At 40.2% G+C, this 27,783-nt stretch overlaps 1 pseudogene; it reads left to right on the forward strand.

The window, feature by feature from the left end:
* Positions 1-10,227: 10,227 nt before the first annotated feature.
* LOC122034431 lies at positions 10,228-27,416 on the forward strand (annotated as a pseudogene).
* The last annotated feature ends 367 nt before the right edge of the window (positions 27,417-27,783 follow it).

Consider the following 27,783-nt stretch of genomic DNA (forward strand, 5'->3'; position numbering starts at 1 on the left):
AAGGTCTACCGTACAACGCCTCAAACGGTGCCATCCGGATAGCCGAATGAAAGCTATTGTTGTAGGCAAACTCTACCAACGGATGATCCTCCCTGCCTCCGAAATCCATAACACATGACCTCAGCAGATCCTCTAAAGTCTCGAATGGTCCGCCTCGACCGCCCATCCGTCGTGGATGGAAAGTCAGATAAAACGGAGAGTCAGTGGCAAGGCCCGCCGCAGACTCGCCAAACGAGACGTAAACCGTGGATCTCTATCCGAAATGATACTCAACGAACACCATGTAGTCGATGATCTCCCGATACAGATCTGCCAATCGATCCAGGGATCAGTCCTCCGGATCGCTAAGAATGCGCGATTTGGTTAATCGATCAACGATTACCCAAATCGCATCCCTCGTCGTGTCCTCGGCAATCCTACCACAAAGTCCATGGTAATGTGATCCCACTTCCACTCAAGAATAGGAATCATCAAGTAATCTGCGGTCTTTTGTGTTCCACCCTTGACATGACAAGACATCTAGCTACGAAATGCGATGTCTTTCTTCATCTGCGCTCCACAGACGCCTCAAGTCTCGATACACGTGTCCCGCTGGATGAATCGCGAACGAGGGCCTCAAGATCGGTGAGACCGAGGTACGCATAACTGTCTCCGGAGTATATAATACCCCTCATCGCGTAAACTCGCCACGCCAAGCTATCCGACCCAATAAACCGCAAATGCCGATCATCGGACCTTCGATCGATCGAGCAACCATGGTAACCTGAATACCCTGCCTGCTCCTCAATGTCTAACTCAGAGAAACCCTGAATCAAGTAACTGAAACTCGGTGGCAAGCCAAAGTCCTCTGGACTTCCTGCTGAGTGCATCGACCACATTAGCTTTTACCCGGTGGTAGCTAATGGTACAATCGTAATCCTTAGGAACTCCATCCATCTCCTCCGTCAGAAAGCTCCTTCGAGTGAAAATGTATTTGAGACTCTTATGTTCCGTGAGAATCTCAAATGTAATGCCGTAGGTGATGACGCCAAATCTTCAATGCATAAATGATGGCGGCTAACTCGGTCATGAACTGGTAGTTCTTCTCATGCTCCTTCACCGACGAGAAGCATAAGAGACTACTTTTGTCGGCCGCATAAGAACAAAGACCCAAACCCCAGAGAGAAGTAGAGTACAACCGTCCGTAAGGTAAAACCAAAACTGAGCCGACACTAATCTCCGCTCACCCCGAAATGGTCTCTCAATCGTCACATGAACTTCACGCCTGGTAAGACGTCAATGGCATAGCAATACGCGAAACCCTCGATAAAACGTCGGTAATATCCCACCAATCTCGAAAACTACGGATCTCTCGAATCGACTTACGCCCTAACCGGTGATGCCTCGATCTTCGAGGATCAATCAAATACTCGCTAGAGACCACGTGTCCCGAAACCGATCAAGATAGCGGAATGCACACTGCTGACCCGATGTCAAGAATCTCCATAATCGTATTTAAGATGCGTGCTCCTCATCTAACGCGAGTAAACCAATATGTCATCAATGAAAACGATAACAAACTGATCCAGATACTCCGTAAAGATGCGGTTCATCAAGTCCATAAACACTGGAGCATTGGTAAGCCCAAATGGCATTACAAAACTCATAATGACCGGATTCTCAATATCGTCTCGACTCACCGATGATATCCGGATCGCAGATCAATCTTAGAATACCCTGAAGTAGCTGATCAAACAAATCCTTAATCCGTGGTAATGGATATTTATTTCTAATTGCCTGTAGTCAATACATAACCTCATGGTACCGTCTTTCTTCTTGACAAAACTGGAGAACCCCATGGTGAAACACTAGGGCATACAAATCCCCTATCCAAAAGCTCCTGGAGTTGAACCTTCACTTGTTCAACTCTTTCGGTGCCATACGATACGGAGCTTCGATGTCGAGGTTCCGAATCACCAATAGTGAACTCCACCGCCGGGAGGCAAACCAGAAGCTCCTCGTGAATACATCCGGATACTCTTGGACTACTGAAATGTCTGAGAGCTAGCTATCTTCAGTACTAATCGGAGATAATAGAAAACCATGATAGCCGTGAGCACCGAAATAATCGAGATGTCGTCATCTCGATAGTGAAACTCCACGAGGGTTGGTTCGGAGGCCGAAGGTGACCACCCTCGTCTGGCAATCAACGGTAGCATGATAAACTCAACCAATCCATGCCAAGAATGATATCAAACTCGATCATCTCCAATACTAGAAGATCTACCGTAAGTGTCATGTTGCCAAAGTTTAACGGGCAACCTCGACCTCTTGGGTGACGTCTAAAGTATCACCGAGCAGAGAGAGTCAATCGCGCAATCTAGAGGGTAATCTACCAATCTCCGCATAAAGGTACGGATATAAAAGAGTGCGAACTACCAGTATCAATCAAAATATCAGCGGAAAATGCATAAATGGAAATCGTCTGCGGGCGGATCCGTCGGCCCACCGAGCATCCTCTGTAATCGCATGAACACGACTCCGGAGGAGGAGGAGGTATTATTGGCCGGAAGCACCATGCCGAGTGGATGGTGATTGGGGCGGCCGAAAGTCGAGTCGGATAATAAGGTCCTGAATAGAACTCTGGGTGCTATGGAAGCACCGAGTACTCTGCCCAAGCATTCCAAATGCCGCCGAGGAGCCGCTCCGCTGTGAAGATTGGGCCGCCTCCTCGATATGCGATTGACTAGACTGTCCCCTTCGACCCGAAGCCGTGAGCCTTCACCGACAATCTCGGCTCAGGCTTGCAATAAAAGCAAACCATTGTCCCAGAGCAAGCCGGGTGAGGTGATCTCGATCCACATCTAAACAATGAGTATCACCGGAGGTGGTTGTTCTGGAGAAAACCGGAACGCCTCAAGAAGACCGCGACTTGGCCTACGAGATACCCAGAACTCGACTGACCGTGCGACGATGCCGCCCGCCTTTGTGTGCTTTGGATGCGCTGATGTCGACCAGATGCTTCCTTTTCCGTCCGGATATGCCGCTCTGCTAACTCTATCATCAAAGCTCGATCCAATGCATCGAGTAAGATGTGATCCCTAAACCGGCAAGCCGTACATGCAGATAACCATCCGGTCCCTGAATAAACTGCATCATGCGAGTTCTATCATCCGCAACTAACTCGACAAAACTTCGCCAACCGTGAAATTCAAGATTATATTCGTCATCGGTTGTTGCCTCATAAACTCGCCGCGAGCCATCCGATAAGATGGAAAGAAGCGGCTCAAAAGCCTCTCCAACCTGGTCCACGTGACGCAAGCGCCACCAATAATAGAACACCGAGTAATCCACGGCATTAGCTTCATCCCGTAAATGGTAGGCAGCCTGCTTTCTCCCACTCGAGCAAGCCATATAGAAGAAAGTCTGCTCCATAGTCTCTACTCGGATCGAGATCTCCGCGGAAAAGAGTGAAACGAGTCTTCATCGACTCAACCAATGCTGGAATCCTAGCTCGTGCAACGATGTCGGAAACACTGGAGCTGATACTAAAGGTGGTACCGCGGAATAAACCGGAGGAGGAACTCCCCGATGATCAGAGTATATCGAAGCATAAGCCGGTGGTACCGCCGGTGAACATAAGTGGCTTGAGGTACTGAGGTAATGGTACCAATATGGTGCACCGGGGGCAGTGTCACTGTATCGGCTGTAGGTCCGTGGCGGTGAATCAGCGTTACTCAATGGTACCCTTGATGATACCGGAAATACAGTATACGCTCGGCACAACCGAGGTAGGTACCTCTATAGGAGCCGCCGGGTCGAAGCCCAACGTGCAAGATGCTGAGTCTGTCCCTGACTGACAGGCTCACTAACAGTGGGCATCTCTGGCATATCCAGAGATCTCGTGGTCCTCGCACGTGGTCGTCCAGCACCACGTCTCGCAGCAATACGAGTAGATCGTCTCATATCTGTTAAATTAAATTACAGATATTACTACAAGTATAAAAATCATAAAATAAACATCATACCTATTTGCTGTCTGGAGATGTTCCGTCGCTGTCCAGCCCCCAACTTGACCTCGCCGGAAATCCAAATAAATCCGAAACGGAAATCCGAAACATAACCATAACGGAAATCCGTACAAACCGAAATAGACATCCAAGAATTCAGAACACCAAAAGCAGGTATCCATAACCTGCTCTGATACCAAATAAATTGGTATCAGCTTAAATCTCGAAAATCCAAAACACGGAAATCCAACAAGCGTCGCCGAACTCTGGCGCTCTGATACCAAGTAAATAAATTGGTATCAGGTTATCCCAAACATCAAAAATACGAAAACAAAAGATCGTATGCTCCGATACCACTAAATTGTCACGCCGGAGGAGTTCCCCGTCTCAAGAAATTTGAAGATCTCCTCCGCACCATGACAACTGCAACTTCTACATAACACTATAGCTCCACAAAGGCGGAATAATAACAATAAATAAAAACAATCACCACGCAGTTTATATAGATATTCAGCCTCTGGCTGTCACAACCACGCAGTTAATAATAGTAATCACAAATACTACACTGACTCGAAAACCACCCTACTCCACTACACTCGTAAAACTCAAATCCGACGAAACTCACCTCTTCTGCCGTCCAGGCAGGCATGTAGTAAAAAACATATCGAATAGAACATCCATCAATATCAAAAGAAAAACATACGATGTCCAAGTATCCAAATAACCAAGTACACACATAAGCAAATAAAAAAACCAAACCAAATGGTAAATAAATCCTCGAGGTCTGCAGGGATCTAGCACTACGTGCAGTGAGGACTAGCGACTGAAAATAACAACAATGGAGGCGGGGTGAGTCCAACACTCAGCAGGTACAATTGATATGCAAAGTAAAGAATTAACACCTAGCACTAATCATGCGTACAGTCTCCTGATAAGAAAGATAAAAATACATCTGAAGTAAACAGGAGAATACTGTACTAACCAGGTCCTGAGTATAAGGTCAAACAGTCCGAGGAATAGGGAAATCCTGTATGCATGTCAAACATAGGTATCCAAACAATATGCAGCATATAAATGCAGCAAACACAAACATAAGCAATAAATGCATCATGCATATGATGCCAATGATGCGTCCTGGTCACCCCTGACGCCAGTCGATCATCTCACACAATAGTGAGGCCAAGTGGGTAGGGTTGTGACAACCGGGCACTCTGTCGTCACTACTCCTGATGAGTGACCGAGTGGATGGGATGCTGTCGGAGTACATCTATCCTCCTACCCCAAATCATAAATGGGGGAGCACAATGCTCTCAACTCCCGGTACACGATGATGGGGAGGAATCCCTACCGGATAACATGTTGAGTCACACTACCCATGAGTGGACCAACGGTGCCTAATAGAGTCCCTGCTGCAACACACTCTGCCTGAATCGACCACTAACCCATGAGTGGTGGTGTGTGCAGATCCATGTAACTGGTGATGTGCTCAACAATAATGGAGCGGACTATCGCACAGCATGCAATCATGCAAATGATGCATGACAATAACCATAAAAACATCCTGACCTAATCCATATATATAGAAAAGTGCACCCTAGGTCAACGAATCATATCGAATCAAAGGTACACAGAAGGTAGAAAAACCTAGGTCCTGAACATGGTGAATCATGGTATATCACTACCCCCTATAAGCATGTATAAACAGGTAAAATATACATGAGATGCAAACCAATCAATCAAGCAAGCATGTACCAAGATTTGGGTAGTGATTAACCGAAACAGATAAGAAACACAATTAATGCAACATGTTAATTTCATTACTAAGCATATCAAAGACAAAAAGTCAAAAGTACCCGCCTCCGAAAATAGAAAGGTCCAATTCGACTCCGAGATACTCGTCTCATGTTAAAATCCTGTATCAAATAGATATACGATTCTTTAGCTAAATTCCTATAAATAGCTAAATAAATTCTTTAACTCTAAATTAGGGCAAACCCCTAATCCATAAACCTCGACCAAATAGGGTTAGCTTCATAAATCCTAATTCGTTCCACTATACAATTTGATTTAGATCTAAACCTAAATCAACTTGAACTCTTCCAAATACAAACCTAATACCAAAACAAATTAATACACCTTACCTCTACTCGCAACCGATGTTGATCCACAACTAGGGACAGTCCTGTCGAAATGAATAATTGCTGCTGGAGACCAAAGAGTTGCTGCCCCACTTAGAGTTGTTGCTGCCAACAATTACTTAATTACTACCGAAAACCAGCCACGCTATCCTGATCAACAACATAAATCCAAAAACCAAGATCTAATTTTTACCTCAACCGTGACCTAATTCCACCAAGAAGATTGATCAGGAACAGAAGAGAGGCGGCACAGTGAGGTCCTTCAGTGAGGCTCGGCCCTAACAGCACAAAGAACAGAAGGAATAGCGTCGGCAATAGGCTCGGTCGTCGGCGGTGGTGGCACCAGAACTCCACAGCGAAGGGAAGAGAGAAAAATCGGCACTAGACTCGGTTGCCGGCACAAAGGAGGCGACCGACGGCACTTCTCCGGCAGCGTTGGCTATGGCGGCGACGCGAGGTGGCTAGGGCACAGAACCGGTAAGGAAAGAAGAAAAATAGGAAGAGGAAAGAAGTGTAGATCGGCACGGTAGAGGAGAGGAGAGGAAATAAAGAAGAATAAAAAGAGAGGAAGGGGCGCGGGCGGTTAGGGCAAAAAGAGGCGTGGCTCGGTGTCTGGGAGAAGGAATGAACGACGACAACAAAAACGAAGAAAAAAAATAAAAATAAATAAAGAAAAGGAATTAAGAAATTCAACTTTTCCTTATTTAAATGGGGTAGCCTAAACAGGTTTTTCCGGGCCCCGTTTTTATCCCCGTCAACTCGTACGTACGAGCTCCGAAAAATTCCCGAAAAATTTCCAAAAATTTCGGAAAAATCCCTTATTAAAATTCGCCTATTTCCGGTATTTTACACTCTCTTTCGCGCACTCCCTATTTATACCGCGAATGACTTTCGCGCGAACTTAGCCCCCCGCCGCTTTTCCCCCGGCGAAATCAACCCGACCACAAAAATCGAAAACAAGAACAAAAGTAATAAAAACCAATCGAAATCCAAAAAATCAATATCCAAATCAAGTAAGCACCCGGCCGCGACTCCTCCGAGCAGTCGCCGCCACCGCCTTCCGGGGAGAGAACAAAAAAACGAATGAACAAACAGTCCGATACCTCCCACGAAAAAACAGATCGACCGATAATACACATACACGAGCACTTTTCTTTTGCCAAACAATCTTTAAAAAAAATCGAAAAATAGGTGCATTAGTGCTGGTATGATCGCACCCATCCTCTCTTCCGCGCACTCCCTATTTATACCGCGAACGACCGTCGCGCGAACCTAGCCCCCCGCCGCTTTTCCCCCGGCGAAATCAACCCGACCACAAAAATCGAAAACAAGAACAAAAATAATAAAAACCAATCGAAATCAAAAATCAATATCCAAATCAAGTAAGCACCCGGCCGCGACTCCTCCGAGCAGTCGCCGCCACCGCCTTCCGGGGAGAGAACAAAAAAATGAATGAACAAACAGTCCGATACCTCCCGCGAAAAAACATATCGACCGATAATACACATACACGAGCACTTTTCTTTTACCAATTTTTTTTTTAAAAAAATCGAAAAATAGGTGCAACACGAGGACTTCCCAGGGGGTCACCCATCCTTGTACTGCTGCCTCCGACGTTGTCGTCATCGCCTACGGCTTAAGGGCCTCCCTCGCTATTCACCTCCCATGCTCCTTCCTCTTCGTCGTTTTCTTCCACCCTTCTGCACGCCGCCATCACAGCCTTATTGGACATTTCCTCGACACGACTTCCCTCCAACGCATATCTCGCAATAGGCCTTGCCACTGCCGCTGTAGACCCCGCTGTCGCTGATATGGTCGTGCTCCACCTTTCGGAGTCCTTTGGCCATGCTTCATCTCCTAGAGCCTTCTAGTAGCCGAGTCTCTACTATCATGTTGTCGCCCTACAAATCCAACATATCTCTGTTCGGCTCTGCCAACCTAGATCCAACGCTATGTCCAACCACGCTGATCTATTTCTATGATCACTTCCAGTCAGTTCACTTGACTCCAAGGCCTCAGTTCGCCGATCGAATACCCAGCTTATCTTCGATCAGTCTCGTCGATTGGACGCGGTGGCTCACCTTCACTCCGACAAACTGACGTGACACATGGAACAACATGATGGACATAGCGTGATTTCGTGAGATCTTTGTACTAGATATGGGTGATATGACTTCCTGATATGGCGATGGGACACCCACCTTATCAGGACATGACATCCTGTCAGAAGCGCATCATCTCTATTGACAGCCACAAATGTGACATACCACTTCTTCATGTTATAAAAGAGGCCCTCCCTCACAGGCCAAGCAGCCTTGCATGCGTCGTTGACTAGAGACTTTCTACTACCATTGGTTCCCTCTTTCTAGCTTTTCTTTTGGTCTTGGCGACTTGGTCAACATTGGCAATAGCTTACCGATGGTCCAACTCTTATTGATTTCAAACATGATCAAATTTGTGTTAGATCCCTTGGCTGCATGCTTAAGGGAGTGAATTGCTTGTGAAACAACCTTTCTCATTCTTTCAACTCAGATTAGTAGCAACAGTATAATTAAGAATGAATTAAACAAAAAAAAAAATTGAAAGAAGAGGCGCATAGTTTATTTGGTTACAACCTAGATGGTTGTTAATCCAAGATAAATGAAAAACTTTAAAAGATCTCCTTTGGTGAAGGCGGAGAAGCCTCTTACACTTGTTGATTACTCAGACTATTGTTAGGAAATCAATACTAAAGTTGATACTAAAGTTGTTGTGTATTTTCTAGCTCCAGGGGTCTTTTTATAACTCCTGAATAATCCTATCCGTGGGTGTAAGTCGCTTCCAACAGCCTGAAAGGCGCCTCCAGCGAGGCGCCAAAAGATAAAGTTTTATCCTTTAGCAATGGTATATTTTTCTGGTCGAAGGCGCCTTCCATAAGGCTGGAAGACGCCTTCATACTGTTCATCGAAGGCGCCTTCCACAGTGAGGCACTGGAGGCGCCTTTAACTCCTTTTGAAGGCGCCTCTAGTAGCACTTTCAGTCATCTTTTGCTCTTCTGCTGCTCCGCTCGCCTAGGTGATTTCGGTCAACCAGAATATGACTCATCTAAACTCATTTTCCGGCCTTCTCTTTGTGCAGGCTTCCTCCCCGACTTCTCATCTCTTGAACGTCGCGCATGTTCTTCTAGCCCACTGGTGTACTCTTTTATAGCACCTCGTCCATCAGATGCACCGAACCCGTCGACTTCCTTCCCGTGCCATCTTTCTCACTAAATGCGTCTTCCACTCGACTTCTTGTATTTCTAAACTCCTGCACACTTAGACACAAGGATCAAACACCAATAGGACCTAATATGACTTGGTTAATCATATCAAAACTACCTTGAAGTACCAACAATTTGATGCCATATGTGAGAATTTCACCTGATCTAAAATGTAAAAATTAATGATGCCGGGAAACTCTCTACCGTCACCGTGACCGAGAGGATTTTGACAAACACATCACCCCACAATGCAGCAAGCAAGAAATCAAAACTTCTTAGGTGTCATTCTCATTTGACCGTTGCGCCAAAAGCCCATAGGTCTTCGCCCCAACAAGATCCTTACTCCCCAGATATTCGATCAGCAATCTGGCTTCTTATTATTCTCTCTTCCCGACTCCACGGACATTCGAGAGTAGAGAGATCAAATTATTGTCTCTTCTAGTGAGATCTGTATTACTCTTCTCTTCTCGACTTCGCGGATATTTTGGAGAGGTGTCAAGCTATTATCTCCTCTAAAGAGATTGGTATCACTACTCTCTTCCTTACTCGATGGATATTCAGAAGTATGGATCGAGTTATTATATCTAAGCCAAGCCAATGGCAGGATCATCCCAAAATTGTACATCAAATTTGAGTGCATATAGGTCTATAAACTTGTAAACGCCTAATGTGCAATTGATCTGCATTCCGTTGAAACTGAATATCAGAGATAACACAAATTAAAAATAATAATAATATTTTACTAATAATAAATTGAATATGCAATAATTTTATTTTTATATTTAATTGAAATTTGGAATATTCCAAATTTAATTTTGTATAAGAGTCAAATGATGGGCTTTTCTGAGAAATTGCCTTGAATCGCAAAATATCGGGCCACGCGGCGCGTCAAATTTGACAGTGGTTTCGTACCGAGGACACCATCGCGGGGGCTTTTCCCGCTTCTGGAAACCCTCGAAAAACCCTCGCCTTTCACTCTTCCCCTTCTCCGGTGCATATCCATGGAAAGGATCCCGATCATCTCCATCTCCGACCTCGTCAAGCTCGGCCGCCCTCTTACAGGCGCTGCCTCCCTGTGCCCAGCGCCATCGGCCTCTCCTCCGCCCAAAAAACCTAAATGTGACATTTCAGATGAGGTTCCTGTCAAAATTCCTCTTTTCGCTGACCATTGTGAAAATTCCAACCCTGGCACCTTCTCTCCCTTGAGCCGTCCCGTGATCATAGTTGGCACCGTCGAGCTGTTCCCTTGGGATGCTAAGATTTCCCTCGGCTGTTTGAATCATTGCTTCTCGTTCTCAGATGGCTCTTCGAGAGTCTGCTGCTACTTCCTGGATTTCGACCTCAGGATCATTGGCTGCAAAGTCAAAATCTTGGCGTGGAATTTCTTACCACTCAAGCATGGTGATAGGGGAGTTCTTGAGGTGATCCGATGGAGCTTCACAGATTTTGAGGCGGCATTTGTTTCTGATTCGTTACTGTCTATGACTTCTGCTTGTTCCTCACGAGAAGCCAACATGAAGTGCCGTGGTGGTGCCTTTGGCATTCTCAAGGCTGTTAGCTCCATCTTCCGTGTACCTTGCACGAAGCAAAAAGAGGATAACTTGAGAAATTCTGGGAGAAACCTCATGAGTAGAGGGGACTTGACAGGATTCCTTGTGGAGATACTTACTTGTGTCTGTGATGTTTGCAATGAATCTAGTTTTGTAGCAGAACGTGATGACCATCATCTGAAAAACAAGGACTGCCATTCCTTCAGTAATTCAGTATTTGTCTATTTCATGCAACCCAATTTTTTATGGCGGCCAGCACTCTATAGGTTGATTGGGAAGTCAATAACTATTTCAAGGTTGAAGAGGAATTTGATCTTTGTTGGAAATGAAGTGTCATATGAGATGTTTGTCTCAACACCATCAACTATGGTATCTTTGACTAACCATTCAGCAAATTGTATTTATGAAGAAAGTTTGAAAAAAAGTGATGAAGGCATGTACAATGGTGTTGTTACTGGAATTTACATGCAAGGAATGGTGATTGAATTGGACGATAAAGTCTTGCTACTGATTCCTGATCCTCCACAACATTCTTTGAGGATAGGTGCCATTGTGCGTCATAAGCTTCTTCAGTTATTTATGTATCAAGACAATTCTCAAATTTAAGAAGTTTGTCATGATATGGCACTTTTATCAAATAATTAACACATTTTCAAGAGATTGTTTATTGTTTATTATTATTATTATTATTTAAAAATTCCTTTCATTTCTTTTGATCGTCTCCTGTAGCTTCCTCATCTCCATTTTATTTATAATGTAGTTCCTAATTAGTTAAAATAACATAGCCCTTTATTGTTCACTTCAAAGATTGGTAAAGCTGTGTATGGATTTTTTGCTAATTCTTCTACATCATCTACCTCCTTCTGTTGTTGATTATTTCTTCCTTCTATAGGTTTCTGTTAGAAATTTCCATTTTATTCATGTTAAGTATTCCTGGGTCAAGATAATCCTTCTTGGGACATGTGTGAAGACATGCATCAGTGTCAAATCCTTTTCCATGACTGATATAAGGCAAGACATTATGGTTTTTCCTTTCCTAGCTTTTTCTTTTATTGTCTTCTTAGATAACATTCTTTGTCTTTACTTATTTAGGTCTCATTCTAAATCTGAGGGTTCAAGTATTTTGGAGAGGTTTCTTGAATCTTTAACATATTCAGCTAAACTTTGGTAGGAATTCTGAAGAAACAGAGGTTTTGCTTATCATTTTCTAATTGCATTTTATTCTACCTTCTGCTTGTTATACTGATTTATTGTTGGTTGTCAGGATGCTACTTCTGGTCTCGTGTTTTAAAAAAAAATTTGGTGGAATATTTTCTTACAAGGATATTTTGGGATCAAAGAAAGTAATTCCTTTCTGCAATAACATCTCATGTTCTAAATTTTAGTTTGTGATTGAGTTTATTTACATATCATTCTTTAGCTGACAATCTAAGTGTGCAAGGTAACATCAGAAGGAAGGATTTGCACAAACTTATGCTACAACATTGTTGCCTCCTAGTGCCTTTGAAACAAAGGTTAATTTTGCTAGTTTTTATTTCCAATTTAATTGCCTGAGTTTTATCTGGGTAAAGTGAGACTAAAGGCAAAATGATTTAAATAGGCATCACTGATAAGACTAACATATGACTTTACATAGAGTCCCATATTGGGGGATAGAATTCATCTAGTTGATTCAAATGGTTGAGGCATGACTTCATTGTTCTACAACCAGGATTTCATATAGGGGCATTGACTTGGATCCAATTGTTCTGAGTAAACTGTTGATTAAATTACTTATTCCATCTGTTTTTCTTGGTCAAAGATCATAAAATCTAGTTTTGTTATTCTGTGGATTTATGATTAATAATTTCAAATTGACATAGGCTATATTTGAATCTTCATGAAAATCATCACTTGGAATTAGGTCGGGTGATTCATGGCTATGGTTTATAGCTTGTTGACTTACTTAGATGATCATACCCAATATAGTCATTTTCTGTATGATGTTATAAAACTGAAATTTATTTCTCATCCATAACTCTTCTTTTCTCCATTAGGTTCTTCATAAATTAGGTTTCATCTAATTTGGACAACTAATCTTTCTCAAGCTACTTCTTCTTTTTAGTACTTCTTGCTATTGTCTGAGTGGCTGCAAATTTTTATCTTGCTTGCAGTCAGGATTGTTTACTAATTTCTGCAAACATGGTCGGTGCAGTTACCAAATGGAAAGCTTATCATTCCTTAAATTGGTAAGAGTTGCTATAAGAAGTCAGATTAGTTATTTGCTAATAATCTGATTCTCTCTCTCTCTCTCTCCAGGTGATACCAATATCTAATCTCAGAAGCTGGTGTGAAGTGTCTTGGATTTCATTGCTAGCACAAAAACACAATGATAATAACCAATTTGGAGAAAGCCCATATTTTGAACAGTTATACCACAGAGAACCTTTGGGCAATGACATGATTAGAAGAATTTTTTCAAGTGATGATATGAGCTTTGTTTTGGTAGGCATGTTGAAGGTTGGTTACTATTTCTGTTTATCTATTTGCTTTTCTCTATTTTTCTCAGCATGATTCGTATGATTAATGGATGGACTGAGGTAAACCTTTCTAAGTCAAATAAAAGCAAATATTGACAGGCAACTTTTTGGTAACCATTTGCTGGCTACACTTTGGATTTTTATGTTGGAATTTAGATCTTGGAGTAGCTTGCTTTAGAGATGGAGTTGGAAATTTAAGTGCACACAAATAGATTCTGAAGATCTTGGTAACATATTTAGTTTCTTATTCGAAATCTCAATTCACAAGCTTTGGTCTTCTTTGACGGATAACCTATTCCTTGTATATCACTTAACAGATTTGCAAACATAGAATGTGAAAAGAACATTTCAATGATATGATGTCTAGTCAATAAAGGGGTAAGATTTGTGTGGTCGATTCTAAATAGTGGAGACAAACGTGACTTTACGATGATGATCTTTTATTTTCCTTTTTTTCCCATATGACCCAAACAACATTGATTTGATCATCTTTACTGAAATACAAGATCTCCCATTTCTTTATTATGCTATTTTGTGAATTCATAAAGTTGAAATAACCAAGCATTTTCTCGTGCATATTCTGAACTTCACATGCATCTTCAGGTTTCTCCATATTCAGGAAGGTTGCAATTAACTGATGCAACTGGAAGCATTGATGCTGTGGTGCCAGATTTACCATTGGATGTGAACTTCCAGGCCGTTTATGAGGTGTAGCACATTATTATTCTTTTGTATTTCCTTCATAGACAAAGATTAACAACATTTGATGTTTGTGACACCTATTCGCACGTATGCTATGGCTAAGCAAACTGTACCATGTCCTCTTCCATGTTATGAGATTGTATTATAATCTTTAATATTCATTTTGATTTTCTTGAACACATTTTAATGAGTGAGAAGAAAATCTGCAGCCTTGCTATCGATCAGTGATTTGATGATCCAAAGAAGGGAAAATGTAATAGCAGGAACGAGAGTTGGAAATTCAATATTTGCACAAGCATGCTGACAGAGAGGCAGTTTAGGGAGTCTTGTGATATTTGCTGGGCGTTATGACTTTTAATATCCTAAGTAACATAAGTGGTAGGGACACAAAACTATGGAGGAGTTTAGGGAGAACCTGTGGTGTTTAAAGACAGATAATTAACACTGAATAAGGTGTTAGAGAGGAAAATAAACTAAGTGGAGAAACATCTTCCATATTACAAGCTCTCATAACTCAAATAGAATGGAAAAACTAAATTATGAATTATGGAGGTATTATCCTTCAGTTTGAGTTTTTTTAATAATGCTTAGTCATCAACTTTAACATGGTATGGTATTAAAGTAGAGGTAGAGTTGGTCATGATTCGAAGGACTCTGTCCTTATATAAGGGATAGACTACTGGCTTGCAACAATATGCAGCCACCAATCGAATATACAAAGCTGTAATAATAATAAATGTTGGAATCATTAAATAAGTTAAAATATGCTTATACAAGAATGACTCATGCCTACAAACATACTTGGATTCATGCTGACCGAATATAACGGGACTCATGTTGACAAACGAGAAATATGCAAAAACTACAAATACACAAAGGAAATAATCCGTGCATCAAGAAAATAAAAGGACACTAATAAACCCGTCTTCAATATAGGTTGTCAGAATCATTTGAGTATGATCAAATTTGAAACTGTAAGTGCCACCCTAAAACATTGCCTCAAATTTATGAACTCAGAGGTCAAAGGAAAAGTGGAGCATGAATACACAAGTGCAAAGTAGGGTAAGAGAGGATGTGCATGATATAATATCGCATTGAAGATAATACAAATATTGAGCATCTTAGATAAATTTTATATTCTTTTAGCATTAAGTAATCATCAATCTATTATCTTATTTTTCTCTAATTTCCTTTAGATAGTTTCATTATTTTCATATTTTTCTCTTAGAGAGTGGAAAACTTATTATCTAGTAAATAAAAGATGCATCATATATAGATGGTGAATGACTCACAATTCATCTAGTGTGGAATGCATCGAATATATATATATATAGAGGATGAACAATTCACAATTCACCTAATAAAGAAATGCACTACAAAGGGTGAACAACTTATAATCTACCTAGTGAGAAATGGGTTAAAGCCTATATAATGCATGTGAAAGGACCTTAGGTCCATTTGAGTGTGGAAATGAGACTCAATACTGTGTGTATGTATATCAATTGCTCTCTTACTTTGATGTAAGTATATACACATTAATTTCACCAATTTCATATTTGCTTATTATCTCTGACCATGTACCATAATGTATTCTTGTTTCTTTTAGTTACTCCAATTAGCAAAGTTATTACCCATACAATTTTTACATAGAGCTTCATAGGTATTCAACAATAAAAAAAAAATTGAGAACAGTGCGACTAACAGATAAGTAGCAATGTATGGAGTGAATAATAACTTTTGAAAAAAATTCCTTCCAAGTGTATTACCTGCATGTATCATACTCAAGTATGGCAAGATAAAATCATATGCAGCAAGAAAAGAAATCAGTTTTCAACTATATTGTTTAACCCCATAATATATGTTGAAATAAAGAGTGTTTTAATATTCATCATATTTCAGGACAATTACATATGCTTATATAGCCACACAACCCTAAGCATCAACTTATTAACAAAAGATAAAAAGACTTATTTACCCTTGCTTCTCACAACACTCCCCGTTGAACATATATATCAAACATGTTTAACTTGCTAAGAGGAGTCAAACACAACTTGGGGTATAACTTTTGTAAACATATCAGCAAGTTGATCCTCAGACTTAACATAAGGCAGACATAGCTCTCCAGAATCAAGTCTCTCCCGAATAAAGTGACGGTCAATCTCAATGTGTTTAGTCCGGTCATGTTGTATTGGATTATTTGCAATATTGATTGCTGCCTTGTTGTCGCAATACAACCTGAGAGGTAATTCAACCTTTAATCCTATGTCTGTCAACAGAAAACTCAGCCACAACATCTCTGCAAGACCATGTGCCATGGCTCGATATTCAGCTTCAGCACTGGACCGTGCACAAACATTTTGTTTCTTACTCCTCCAAGTTACCAAGTTTCCACCCAAAAAAGTGCAATAGCCAGAAGTGAACCTTCTATCATCTCGAGAACCAGCCCAGTCTGCATCAGAATAGCATTCCACCTTCATATCACCACCTCCTTTAAACAGCAAGCCTTTTCCAGGACATGATTTCAAGTACCTTAGAATCCTGTCAACAGCCTTCATGTGGATAGTTTTAGGAGCATGCATGTATTGGCTTACTACACTAACAACATAGGTGATGTCAGGCCTAGTCATAGATAAATAGAGTAATTTTCCAACCAGCCTTTGATACGTTCATTTTTCCAGACTTGTAAGATCTTCCCCACTAGAACTAGTAAGATCATGATTTACTTTTATATGAGTAGACGCTGGCCGAGAACCCAACTTCCCTGTCTCCTTAAGTAAGTCCAACACATATTTTCTCTGACATACATAGATTCCTTTCTTTGATTGAGCGACTTCAATACCTAGGAAGTACTTCAATGATCCAAGGTCTTTAATTTCAAATTTTGATGTTAACTTGGACTTAAGAGCCTGGATTTCTACCTCATCATCCCCTGTAACTATCATATCATCAACATAAACCAAAAGAATGGTAGTGCTGTCCTTTTTCCTTTTTATAAAGAGTGTATGATCAGCATTCCCTTGTTTAAAACCAAACAATATCATGACTTTGCAAAACCTATCAAACCATGCTCTGGGAGATTGTTTAAGCCCATACAAAGCTTTTCTTAGCTTGCAAACCTTTCCTTTTGTTTCAATTCCAGGCGGTGGCAACATGTATACTTTTTCATAAAGGTCACCATTCAAGAAGGCATTTTTAACATCTAACTGAAATAGAGGCCAATCATATTGAGCAGCAAGAGAAAGAATTACCCTAACCGAGTTCAGCTTTGCAACTGGTGTGAAAGTTTCCAAGTAATCTACCCCATATGTTTGGGTGAATCCCTTGGCAACAAGTCTAGCTTTATATCTAATCACTTCACCCTCTGAGTTATACTTGATAGCATAGACCCATTTAGAACCAACCAAGTTCTTCCCCTTTGGGGGATCAACTAATTCCCAAGTACCATTTCTGTTAAGAGCCTCCATTTCTTCGTTCATTGCTTCCTGCCACCTTGAATCCCTTACAGCTTCATAATAGGAAGAAGGTATAGCATGGTTTGATAATTGTGAAACAAATGCATGATATGAAGGAGACAAACGAGAGTATGAAACATGGTTGGAGATAGGATGTTGAGTACATGACCTAACACCTTTTCTAACAGCAATCGGAAGGTTCAGCTCGTTCATATTTAGAGGTGCGGTTGGCTCAACTGATGAGGATAACTGCTTCACAGGATCAGGAGCCAGAGCATCCGATTCAACCAGCCGATCAATAGTAGGGTCTTGCTTGTGTCTTCGTCGTTTATAAGTAATAATATCTGGTGAAGACTCCAGTGATGGAGCATCTTTTCCCAGTGATGGGGCATCTTTTCTATTTTCTATGACATCTAGTGGAATAGGAGAAGAAACCACTTGAGGAACGACCACTTGAGGCACAAAGGAAGAGGTAATATTCTCCCCTTGAGGATGAGACTGAGGAGAATAATAAGACTCAGACTCAAAGAAAGTAACATCCTTCAAGATATATCTCGTCCTAGTAATAGGATCAAAGCACTTGTAGCCTTTCTGGCAAGTGGAATACCCTATAAAAACTCCTCATATAGAACGAGGATCAAGTTTAGAAGATTTGGGACCAAGAACATGTATAAAACAAAGTGAACCAAAAACTCGAGGTGTAAGGGAGAACAACTCTACGCTAGGATGAAGAATAGTGAGAGGACACCGGTTCCCGAGACCTTTAGATGACAATCGATTGATGAGATAAGCAGCGGCAAGAACAGCATCAGCCCAGAAATATTTGGGTAAGTGACGTTGAAATAAAAGTGCACGGGCTGTTTCAAGAATATGACGATTCTTTCTCTCGGCCACTCCATTTTGTTGTGGTGTGTAGGGACAAGATGACTCATGAAGAATTCCTGAGTCTTCAAGAAAAGTATTTAGAGACTGTGCAAAGTACTCACGGGCATTGTCAGAACGAAGAATCTTCACCTTTGAGTTAAATTGGGTTTCAACCATTTTACAAAATTTTTGAATGAGACGAGGAACTTCTTCCCTGGTTTTCATCAAATAAAGCCATGTACAGTGGGTGTAATCATCAATAAAAGATAGAAAATATCGATAGCCATCCAATGAAGTCACAGGAGAGGGCCCCCACACATCCGAATGAACAAGATCAAATGGAGACAAACTCTTCTTTAAAGACTCAGAAAACTGTGTTCTACAATGTTTGGATAACTGACAGATTTCACATTGAAATGACTGAAGAGAAACAGAAAGGAACAGACTAGGGAATAAAATTTTCAAAGACTGAAAAGACAAATGTCCCAACCGAGAATGCCATAAAAGAATTTCTTGATGCTTAGTTCCCAAACACTTGGCTGCAAATTTCAGAGCAGATGTTGTTTCAAGCTGGTAATAATAAAGACCCCCTATTTCACGGCCAGTCCCAATCGTCTGCTTGGTCTCGAGATCCTGGAAGACACAATGATCAAGGAAAAAGGTTACGGAGCAGTGTAGTTGTTTAGTAATGCTACTAATAGAAAGTAAATTAATAGAGACGGAAGGAACGTGAAGTGCAGAGGATAGGAAAAAATGATCTGTAAGTTTTATGGAACCTTTGCCAAGAATTTGCCCTTTTAAACTCTCAAACTCTGCAGTAAGTCCATCTAAAAATTTAATAATTCTGTCTTTTTCCAGAAGCTTTAAATATTTCTGATGATCATCAGTGGAACTCCAATTTTCCATCCGGTAGTAGTCAAACTCATCCCATAGTCCCTTCAGAGTAGCAAAATAGTTGGTAATAGTTGGTGGCTGACATAGAACTTTGCTCAAGTTTAAAAATTTGACTGCTGATCTGATAAGTACGCAGCATATCATGTCGACGTCCATACATCTGCTCTAGTGTCTTCCACATGTCGTATGCTGTTTTGTTATGAAGAATGACTTGTTTGATGCCAGAATTAACAGAGTTAAGCATCCAAGTCATTAATTGAATATTGTCACGCCGCCAAGTGCGAAAAGTAGGATCATTTTCATCTGATTTTACTTTAGTGCCATGAAGAATATCAAGTTTATCATGGCCTTCGACATAAAGTTCAACAGCAACTGCCCAAGATGCATAATTTGTCTCAGACAATTTTTCTGATACTATCTGAAGACCAGACCCTCCAGTGCCTGCCATTGTGAAAACCGGTTGTACCTGTCTTGAAGAAGACATAGGGTTCGCAGAAATCCCCGAGGTTTCTCTAGCATTGTCCGCCATTAAAATTTTTCTGGAAGGGGCGGCGGCAGTAGACTGGGCTGAAGAAAAAAAATTCGAGAGAAGGCGAAGTGCAGGAATTCACAGCAGTTTGAAGAAGCTGCTGCTCTCCGGTGACCAGCAGATCACTGCAACTTTGCCGGTGAAGTTGGGGCGGTGGCAACCTTGTGGGCACCTTCGGGAAGGAGATCTGCACGTGGCAGAGAGAAGGGAAGAAAGCTTGGTCGGCGCCAGGAGATCGCGATGAAGAAAGGAAGAGGAAAGCTTGGTCGGCGCTAGGGCAAAGAGGAAGAAGATGTGCCGACGGCTAGGGTTAGGGTTAGGGATCGGAACTTTGCTCTGATACCATGTTGAAATAAAGAGTGTTTTAATATTCATCATATTTCAAGAGAATTACATACGCTTATATAGCCACACAACCCTAAGCATCAACTTATTAACAAAAGATAAAAAGACTTATTTACCCTTGCTTCTCACAACAATATATTTATTTATTCCCCATTTCATAATTAAGCAAATGTTTGATTATCCCCTTTTGGCAGCATTGTCTGTTCTCATAGCTACTTGATTAAATCTTTATTTTTCAATTAGCACTTTGATCTTTACAAGGTAGCTTGTCTGATGCGGATATGATGATTTCTTCTATTTACCAGGTCAAAGATTATAAACTTGTAATTGAAGGTTCGTCAAAGAAAATTTATATGCAGCAGCAGTATTTGGACGAACCACTCTCGTGCAGAACCATATTTCAGCATTTTTCTCCCAGAGCCTCATCATAGCTTGTGGTTTATGTTCATTTCTATCTCAAGAAGTCAACTTGCATGCATTTCTTTCAATTTTCTACTTACATGGACAACAGTGACTCCTTGAAGTGTAATAGTGGTGAAATGTTCCACCTATTATATGTCACACACAAATTTCCTGCATATCACAGTGTATATCTCTGAATCATTAGGACATTCAAATACATTTTTTAATGGCAAGTAAGTAAAATATCTTTTTTTTACTTATTTCGTACTTGATCTGACGATGCAGCTTCATGAGGATGTCAGTTTGTCAAACAGCTCTGGTTTGTTTGCTGAGGCTTTTATGTCGCCTTATAATTTGATTCCTTATGCGACAAGTGAACTTGATCAATTTGCAGAAATTTTCCTCACAAATCTAGATAAGAAGTCTGATTGTATTGGTAAGCTAAAAGATGCATTTGATAGTAAGTCCAAACATCTGGAACATGTTCAACCATCAAATAACTGTCAACCTTTTTGGTTCAGATAATTTCTTGAGAGAGAATTATAGGTCCTCCCAGATTCCATGTTTGCTCGTGTTGAGTAGAAGCAATTCTCAGTCATTTCAGTTTCCATTTTATTTACATTGTGCTCGTGGGTTCAAAGACAATGGCATGCTTCATAATCACAGTGATTCAAAAATCTTGTTAGAGTTCAGTTCTAACAACTTAGACAAGTATCAGGTATAATTATGCTGATGATTTTTCTTGACAAAACTAGCACAACAATATTTGCTACTTTCATGAAGAGATGAATTTGATAAGTGAACTGACTTTTCAATTTGCATTCCAGATGCTTCGTGTAGGATCATATTATCTTCTGAAGTGCTCAGGAAAGGGTCTTGACTGCAAATCAAAAGCCTGTAAGCATATAACACAAGTAAAGCCCCTTGTAATCTCTGAATCAATTATCTGGAGGCTTTCTATACTATTTGACGAAGCAAAGCATCAGAATGGGCAATCTCAACATGTTTGTTCTTGTGTTTCTTCAGTGAGAAATGATAAATGTTTAACTGAAAATTTTTGTCAGCCTGGGCAAACATTCCTACATTTGAATGATGAAACTCATGGACTTTCTGATGTTCATCTGCATATGTATAGTGAGGCAATCAATCAATTGGAAGAATTGGAGTCCTTGCTGAAGAGTTTTCACAGTATTTTTCCTTCTTTGGATAAAATAACAACTGTGTCATATGCATCCAACAAATGATGGCTCAGGCTGCTCTTACGTCTGGAATTCTTATTCCAGCCAATGAATTGCCTCAAGGAAATCTGCTATCGTTAAGTGGAAATATTGAGAGTATTTCCATCTATGACTTCAAACCTAAATGTGCATGCTCTAGTTTCACAGTTTGTGAACACTGGAGTACATGTGAAGTCTGTATGCTTGTAAATGATGATTGTCATACGGTAATTTCTCGTCACATTCTCATCATTGATGTGGCTGGTAGTGATAGTTATTTTAATCTCAGGTGCGGATTCGTGGTAGCATAAGCAGATATGCTTATCCTATTGGATTAGGTCATGCAGTGAATGCAACCTTCCACAAGGTCCTGCTGACTCAGTAAGTTTACTCATAGAATTTATTGTTCAATTATTATGCTGGAAGGCCATTCATAAGCTATGGTATTCATATTGGAATTTTTATTGTTGCTTTCCATGGTGCTTATCCATCATCATTATGGATCGTCTAGTAGTGACCTTTCTACCCTAAAGTGGTGGCTTTCTGAACTGTGTGACTTTTTAAATACCAGATTATCATCAAATTTTCTGGTTTTTTACCTAAGATCTTATTTTTCTCAATTAAGAGTGTATGATTTATCAGCATAGTATCTTCACTTATATTTGTGACCCTTTCCTACAAGTATAATAAGAACAAAAACATAATTCTGTAATTCTACCTATCTGCAGAAATTCAAGTCAGACAAAAGAATTGATGTTGACCCCAATGTCATTTATTGTGGTTAACACTGTGAAGGAAATTTGCCCTCTGGTTAATGTTGAAGGTTTGATTCAAGAGTCCAGACGGAATATTCCATATGAAGTATTAATAAATACCAAATCATCGTCGTGTTTGATCTCAAATGTGCTGCAGTGCACTGACTGTGATCTCATCCACCTTAACTGCAGGGTAATTAAACAACAGTTATAGTGCTTGTACAATTTGGTGTCAATTTTATAGCTTATAGGGTTTGACACCTTTTGACTAGAAATTTTCATTGGTTTTGTTTCTTGCTACTTCCCTCTGTATGTCATTCATGCTTTTAGAGACTAACATAATGCTCCTGAGTCTTGACTCTTTTGGACGTTGGTGCCGTTTTTGTGCACACGTGTTCTTTTCTCCTTGTTCGAAGGCAGGTTGTGTGTATCATTACTTTGGTACTGGAGAACCAGACACATGGACCTGTAATGTCGCAACCTGTAGGCTATCCCAAAATAACAACAGCAAGTATCCCTCTACTTGGCTTTCTAGTAGGTGAGATGCATTGAGCCTTTTCCAATCATCATGTATTTTTGATAATAGAAATAGCAACTTATTCTTTTCTTTACTATCATTCATGTATGCTAGGTTTACATCTCTTGTTAATTTCTGAAAAATCCTTCTTATGTAACTTGGATGTTGGAAATGGGTACAATCTTCTAGCCTTAGATTAATCTAGGTAATGCCACTTTCTCTGGATGTTTTGCATGGTATCACTTACTAGAATTGATCAGTTGCTAGGTAATGTTGCAAACTATTGCATTGCTGTAACAATTGTGTGAGCCTTCATCATATTTTTTTTCCTTAGATTTCAAGGACGAACATGCATTACAGGGGTTAGTATATCCTTTACATGCTGGATATACAGTAAATTGTAGTGAATTAGTTTACAATATTCTACTGAATATTTGTCTATCTGTACAGAGGATGGATCATCCTTATGTTATTGCTGGGCTGACTATGGTCGAGCTGAGACATTGCTTCGGCTACATGAATCAAGTCAAATGATTTTTAGTAGTGGTAAGATAGTAAGAGGGCCTGAAAAGAAATATTCTCAGCGTACTACTAAGTACCTTCTATACGAGATGCTTAAAAAGCATCAGAGGATCATCGTTAGAAATCATGGTGCTGCTCCTGACTTGTCCTGTGTAGACTTTTCATTTTTGATTGACTCGGATCAGGTTTTCAGTAAGGCAGAAGAAAAATTTCTGAGGTCCATCATCAACAATGCATGCCATGCACCAACAACACTTGTCAGTTCTCTTACACTTCCTGTAGTAATCATTTTTCCGAATATAAATTTGTTAACAGTTTCACTAATATAGATAGCATAGCATTCATACTGATTTTCTGCAATTTATTTACTGATATTTTTCCATTGATATGCAAAGTCCCGCATCTATTCAATCTAATTGGCAATGTGCATCCTGTTCATTTATGTTTCATTTATTTAATGTTATTGCTTGTCCATCTCTTTGTAATAGTTAGTACCAGTGTAAATCTAGGTTGTACACTTTTAGGCAATACTTATGTTATTTAGTATTCAATTTGAAAGAAATATTATCTCAAATAGTCGCACCTCTTATTATATGGGTCCAATAGGAACTCGTACGAATCATGTGCAATCTCTTGCAAATTATTTACAGATGCAAGCATTGCATATGCTGGCCATATGCCATCCTTGTAAAAAAGATTTAAAATATTTAAGCAAAATAATACACAAATACAACTCTTGGTTCAGATAGCAGAAGCCCTAAAAGATATACAATATGACCTTAAGCTTATTATAGAACAAACAAAGAAAGGAGTCCAGACCACCTCTATACCCGACGACTTGGTAGAAAAATTGAAGAACTTATCTTTAGGCACAACAGACAAGCCTAAGGAAGGTAAAGGAAAGCTAAGGGTCTTTAAGGATCCTTAAAAGGTGCTTAAAGAAGAACAGGCTAAATTAAAAAATTAATGGCCACTAGAATGGAGATTGTATCAACACCGGTGCAAACAACACCCTTATTTGAAGATCAAATAAGAGAATATAGGCGGAATCAACGAAGAATGTATAATATCCAACGGGCAACTGGGAGATTACGGAGACAACTCATTGGTCAACCAAGCTCACAATACACTTTAGAGCAACAACTAGATCCAGGTACAATTACGTTTATTCATGCAGGAATGAGCTACTATAGTCCCTGCTGAAGTCCTATATCATTCTCGACGCGATGATGTACACCACCGAGTGTATGTTCATAGATCGGAGGAAGCTGTACTCATTACTGACGGAGGCCAGCTTGATAGAAGCTTCATTTAGGAAGAAAGCTTCAACCACCTCCAAAGAAGCCACATGCAGTACATCCATCTAGGTGTTTTACAATTACGCATACAAGCTCTCCATCGACAAGAAGAAGGCACCATGGCCCTAGTCATCTTCCGGGATAATCGATGGCTTGGTGACCAAGCTATCCTTGCCACAATGGAAGTTGATATGACACAAGGAAGTCAACTTGTCTATGTTATTCATCATATAATGCTAACTATTGGAGATTTTTACAGAAATATCCAAATTTCTATCCTCACACGAGGATACGAACGATGACAGAATGACGAGGCAAATCTCTTAATCACCAGAGGACTAGTTGGCCGACTCTCTTATACTCTTAATGTCGGATTTGCTTATGAAGTCCAAGGAGTTGTTGATTACCTAACTAGCCATGGGGTTCGAGCCTTACCTGGACGATGATACTCTACATCTAGTTTACAAGGACTAGACCGGATCATCAAGTCCCCACAACTATTTATTCCAATGCAACCAACTGAAGTTAATAGCAAAAATTTAATGGATGGACGAATTTCATAGAACACAATTCGAATACTTTGAACTCAAACCATTGGGATATTTAGAAAAGATAATTTTCATTTAAGGCTTCCAGTTTAAAATGCACCGCACTCCATTACATCTGTGAATAAGAAAATGAAGAAATTATATTTACTCAGAAGTCATACATGGGCTAGTTAAATATGCCCAAGGAAGGCAATGTGTTAGGTAACTAAAATTTTTTCATCGATTGTATTAGAAGGTGGAAGAAGAATATAGCTTTTAGTTGTGAAGATGTAGAAAGTGTTCAATTGGATTAAAATGTGCAGCCTATGGGCACTTCATACATCGACACATGCATTTGCTGCCACGTGTTGCTTAACAATGATCCTGTAAATCATTGGGTTGATACAGATAGGATGGCACATGCTTTTAGGCCAGGCTACACTACACTTGTGGGACAGAAGTGGAATGGTTTGAGGAGTCGACTTTTGACAGCAATCGGGTTTCTATTAGCCTGTTTTGGCTTTTGAGGAATCCGTTGATGACAACACAATATGCTATTAGCTGCCACATTATTGGCGAAGAGAGGTCATGTCTGGTACACAAATTACAACAGTCTCCTGGAATGAGATCAGAGAAGGCTACAGCCATGAGAAAAGAAATAAAGGGATTTAGGTATGCAAAATTGTAGAATAGTGTAATGCTTTATATTGAACTTTGGGCTTCACTTCCTATTATATGCAAATGTGGTATGTAAAACTTATAGTAGCCAACTAATCATAAGACTAGATTACGATAACATAGTATTATGGTCAATTAGGATAGGGAAGTTTGCTGAGATCAGGGTTAGTATCCTAAGACATCTAACATGTGGAGCAATGCTCCAAAATGTGACTATCCAGCTGAATTTTGCTAACTCTGAATGAATGCCGTATCTTTTGACAATCCATCTAATATAATAACTTTCTTTTCTTGAAAAAATAGTTCTCGTTTGACAATCCATTCTGTATATGAACCTCTTTGGTCAAGAAGTAATGAATATTGGTTATAAATGTTTTTCCTGCTATCTTCACTCTTTGTAAGTTTTGTACCAGAGGTGAACTGTGCTTTTCGTAATACAAACTATAGTTCCGTCTATAATAACCGTTATTAAAATCTAGGATCGGCATATTTTTAAATGGCAGGGGCTGTTGCATTGTTGCAGTCACTGAAGAGTTGGGAGTAAACATATATTGTTAAATAGTGCTAAATATCTTTTGACTAAGTTTCCTTTGCTGACAGAGTATTGCTGGCATTATGATGAATTTAACTTCGACATTCGATGGTAAAATGGAATTTCTTGAACATCGTCAAGCATTGCAATCACTGCCATATTTGTGGGTTAAAGAGGTTGTGCCCATTGATTCGAGGCAAGAAGCTTATGGGAGAACCTACACACTGAGTGGAAGGATGAGGCAAGAAGCTGGAGATGTTCATTTATCCATTTGAGTTAATAAGAAGCTGAGTGGAAGGATGTGGCTTTTGTTTGCAAAGAAGCTTAAGTGGCGTTTTATTAGCTTTGATATATCTCCTACTACTTTTGCACCATTGGTTGCATTGCTCATCATGAAACCTAGCAGCAGTTTTTGGTGGCAAAACTTTTTGAGTCAACAGGTTTGGAGTTCTTTCACAAGCTTGTATGATCACCAATCGGTTAATGGATATATGATAACCACAGGAACATTCTTGGATGTTTTTTTTGACAGACCCTCAAGCTTTTGGGTAGGATGCCATCAGCTGGACTCTCAGAATCTGGTGAAGTATCTACTAGTATCGCATATGCAAAAGTGAGAAGGAATCTGAAAGTAGATTAAGAGAAAATGAGTGTATTTATTGTCACTTTTTTGTTCCCTATCTTGATTGCATACTGTAGCAAGATTGTAATACAGCATCTATCGTCTGCTCATGAGGTTAAGATTTGATCTGCTTGTAGCAATAACACCCGTCGAACAAGCACTCTACTAAATCTTTGCTTGTTCCATTGCTTCGAAAAGATTGTCACTCGTACTGTGTTTTTAATGTCAACTTCCTCTCGAACTCTTAGTAGATTGATTACGGAGTGGGAATCTTTTGGCTCGATAGGTGCCGAGGTGTGTCCAACAACTCTTGTATCAAGATTAGACCAAACACCAATGATGCATTTGGAATAGAGTTGGGTAGGCCTTCCAAGCCCTGACTAGTTCTTTTCACATGGGGGTTTGTTTGATATTTAATTTACTCTCTTTCAATAATATGAGACAGTCGTATCTGTAAGGGAGGGGGAGGGGTGTTAGGATGATAGATTAT

This window comes from Zingiber officinale, chromosome 11B (genome assembly GCF_018446385.1).
Source record: "Zingiber officinale cultivar Zhangliang chromosome 11B, Zo_v1.1, whole genome shotgun sequence".
Taxonomy (NCBI): Eukaryota; Viridiplantae; Streptophyta; class Magnoliopsida; order Zingiberales; family Zingiberaceae; genus Zingiber; species Zingiber officinale.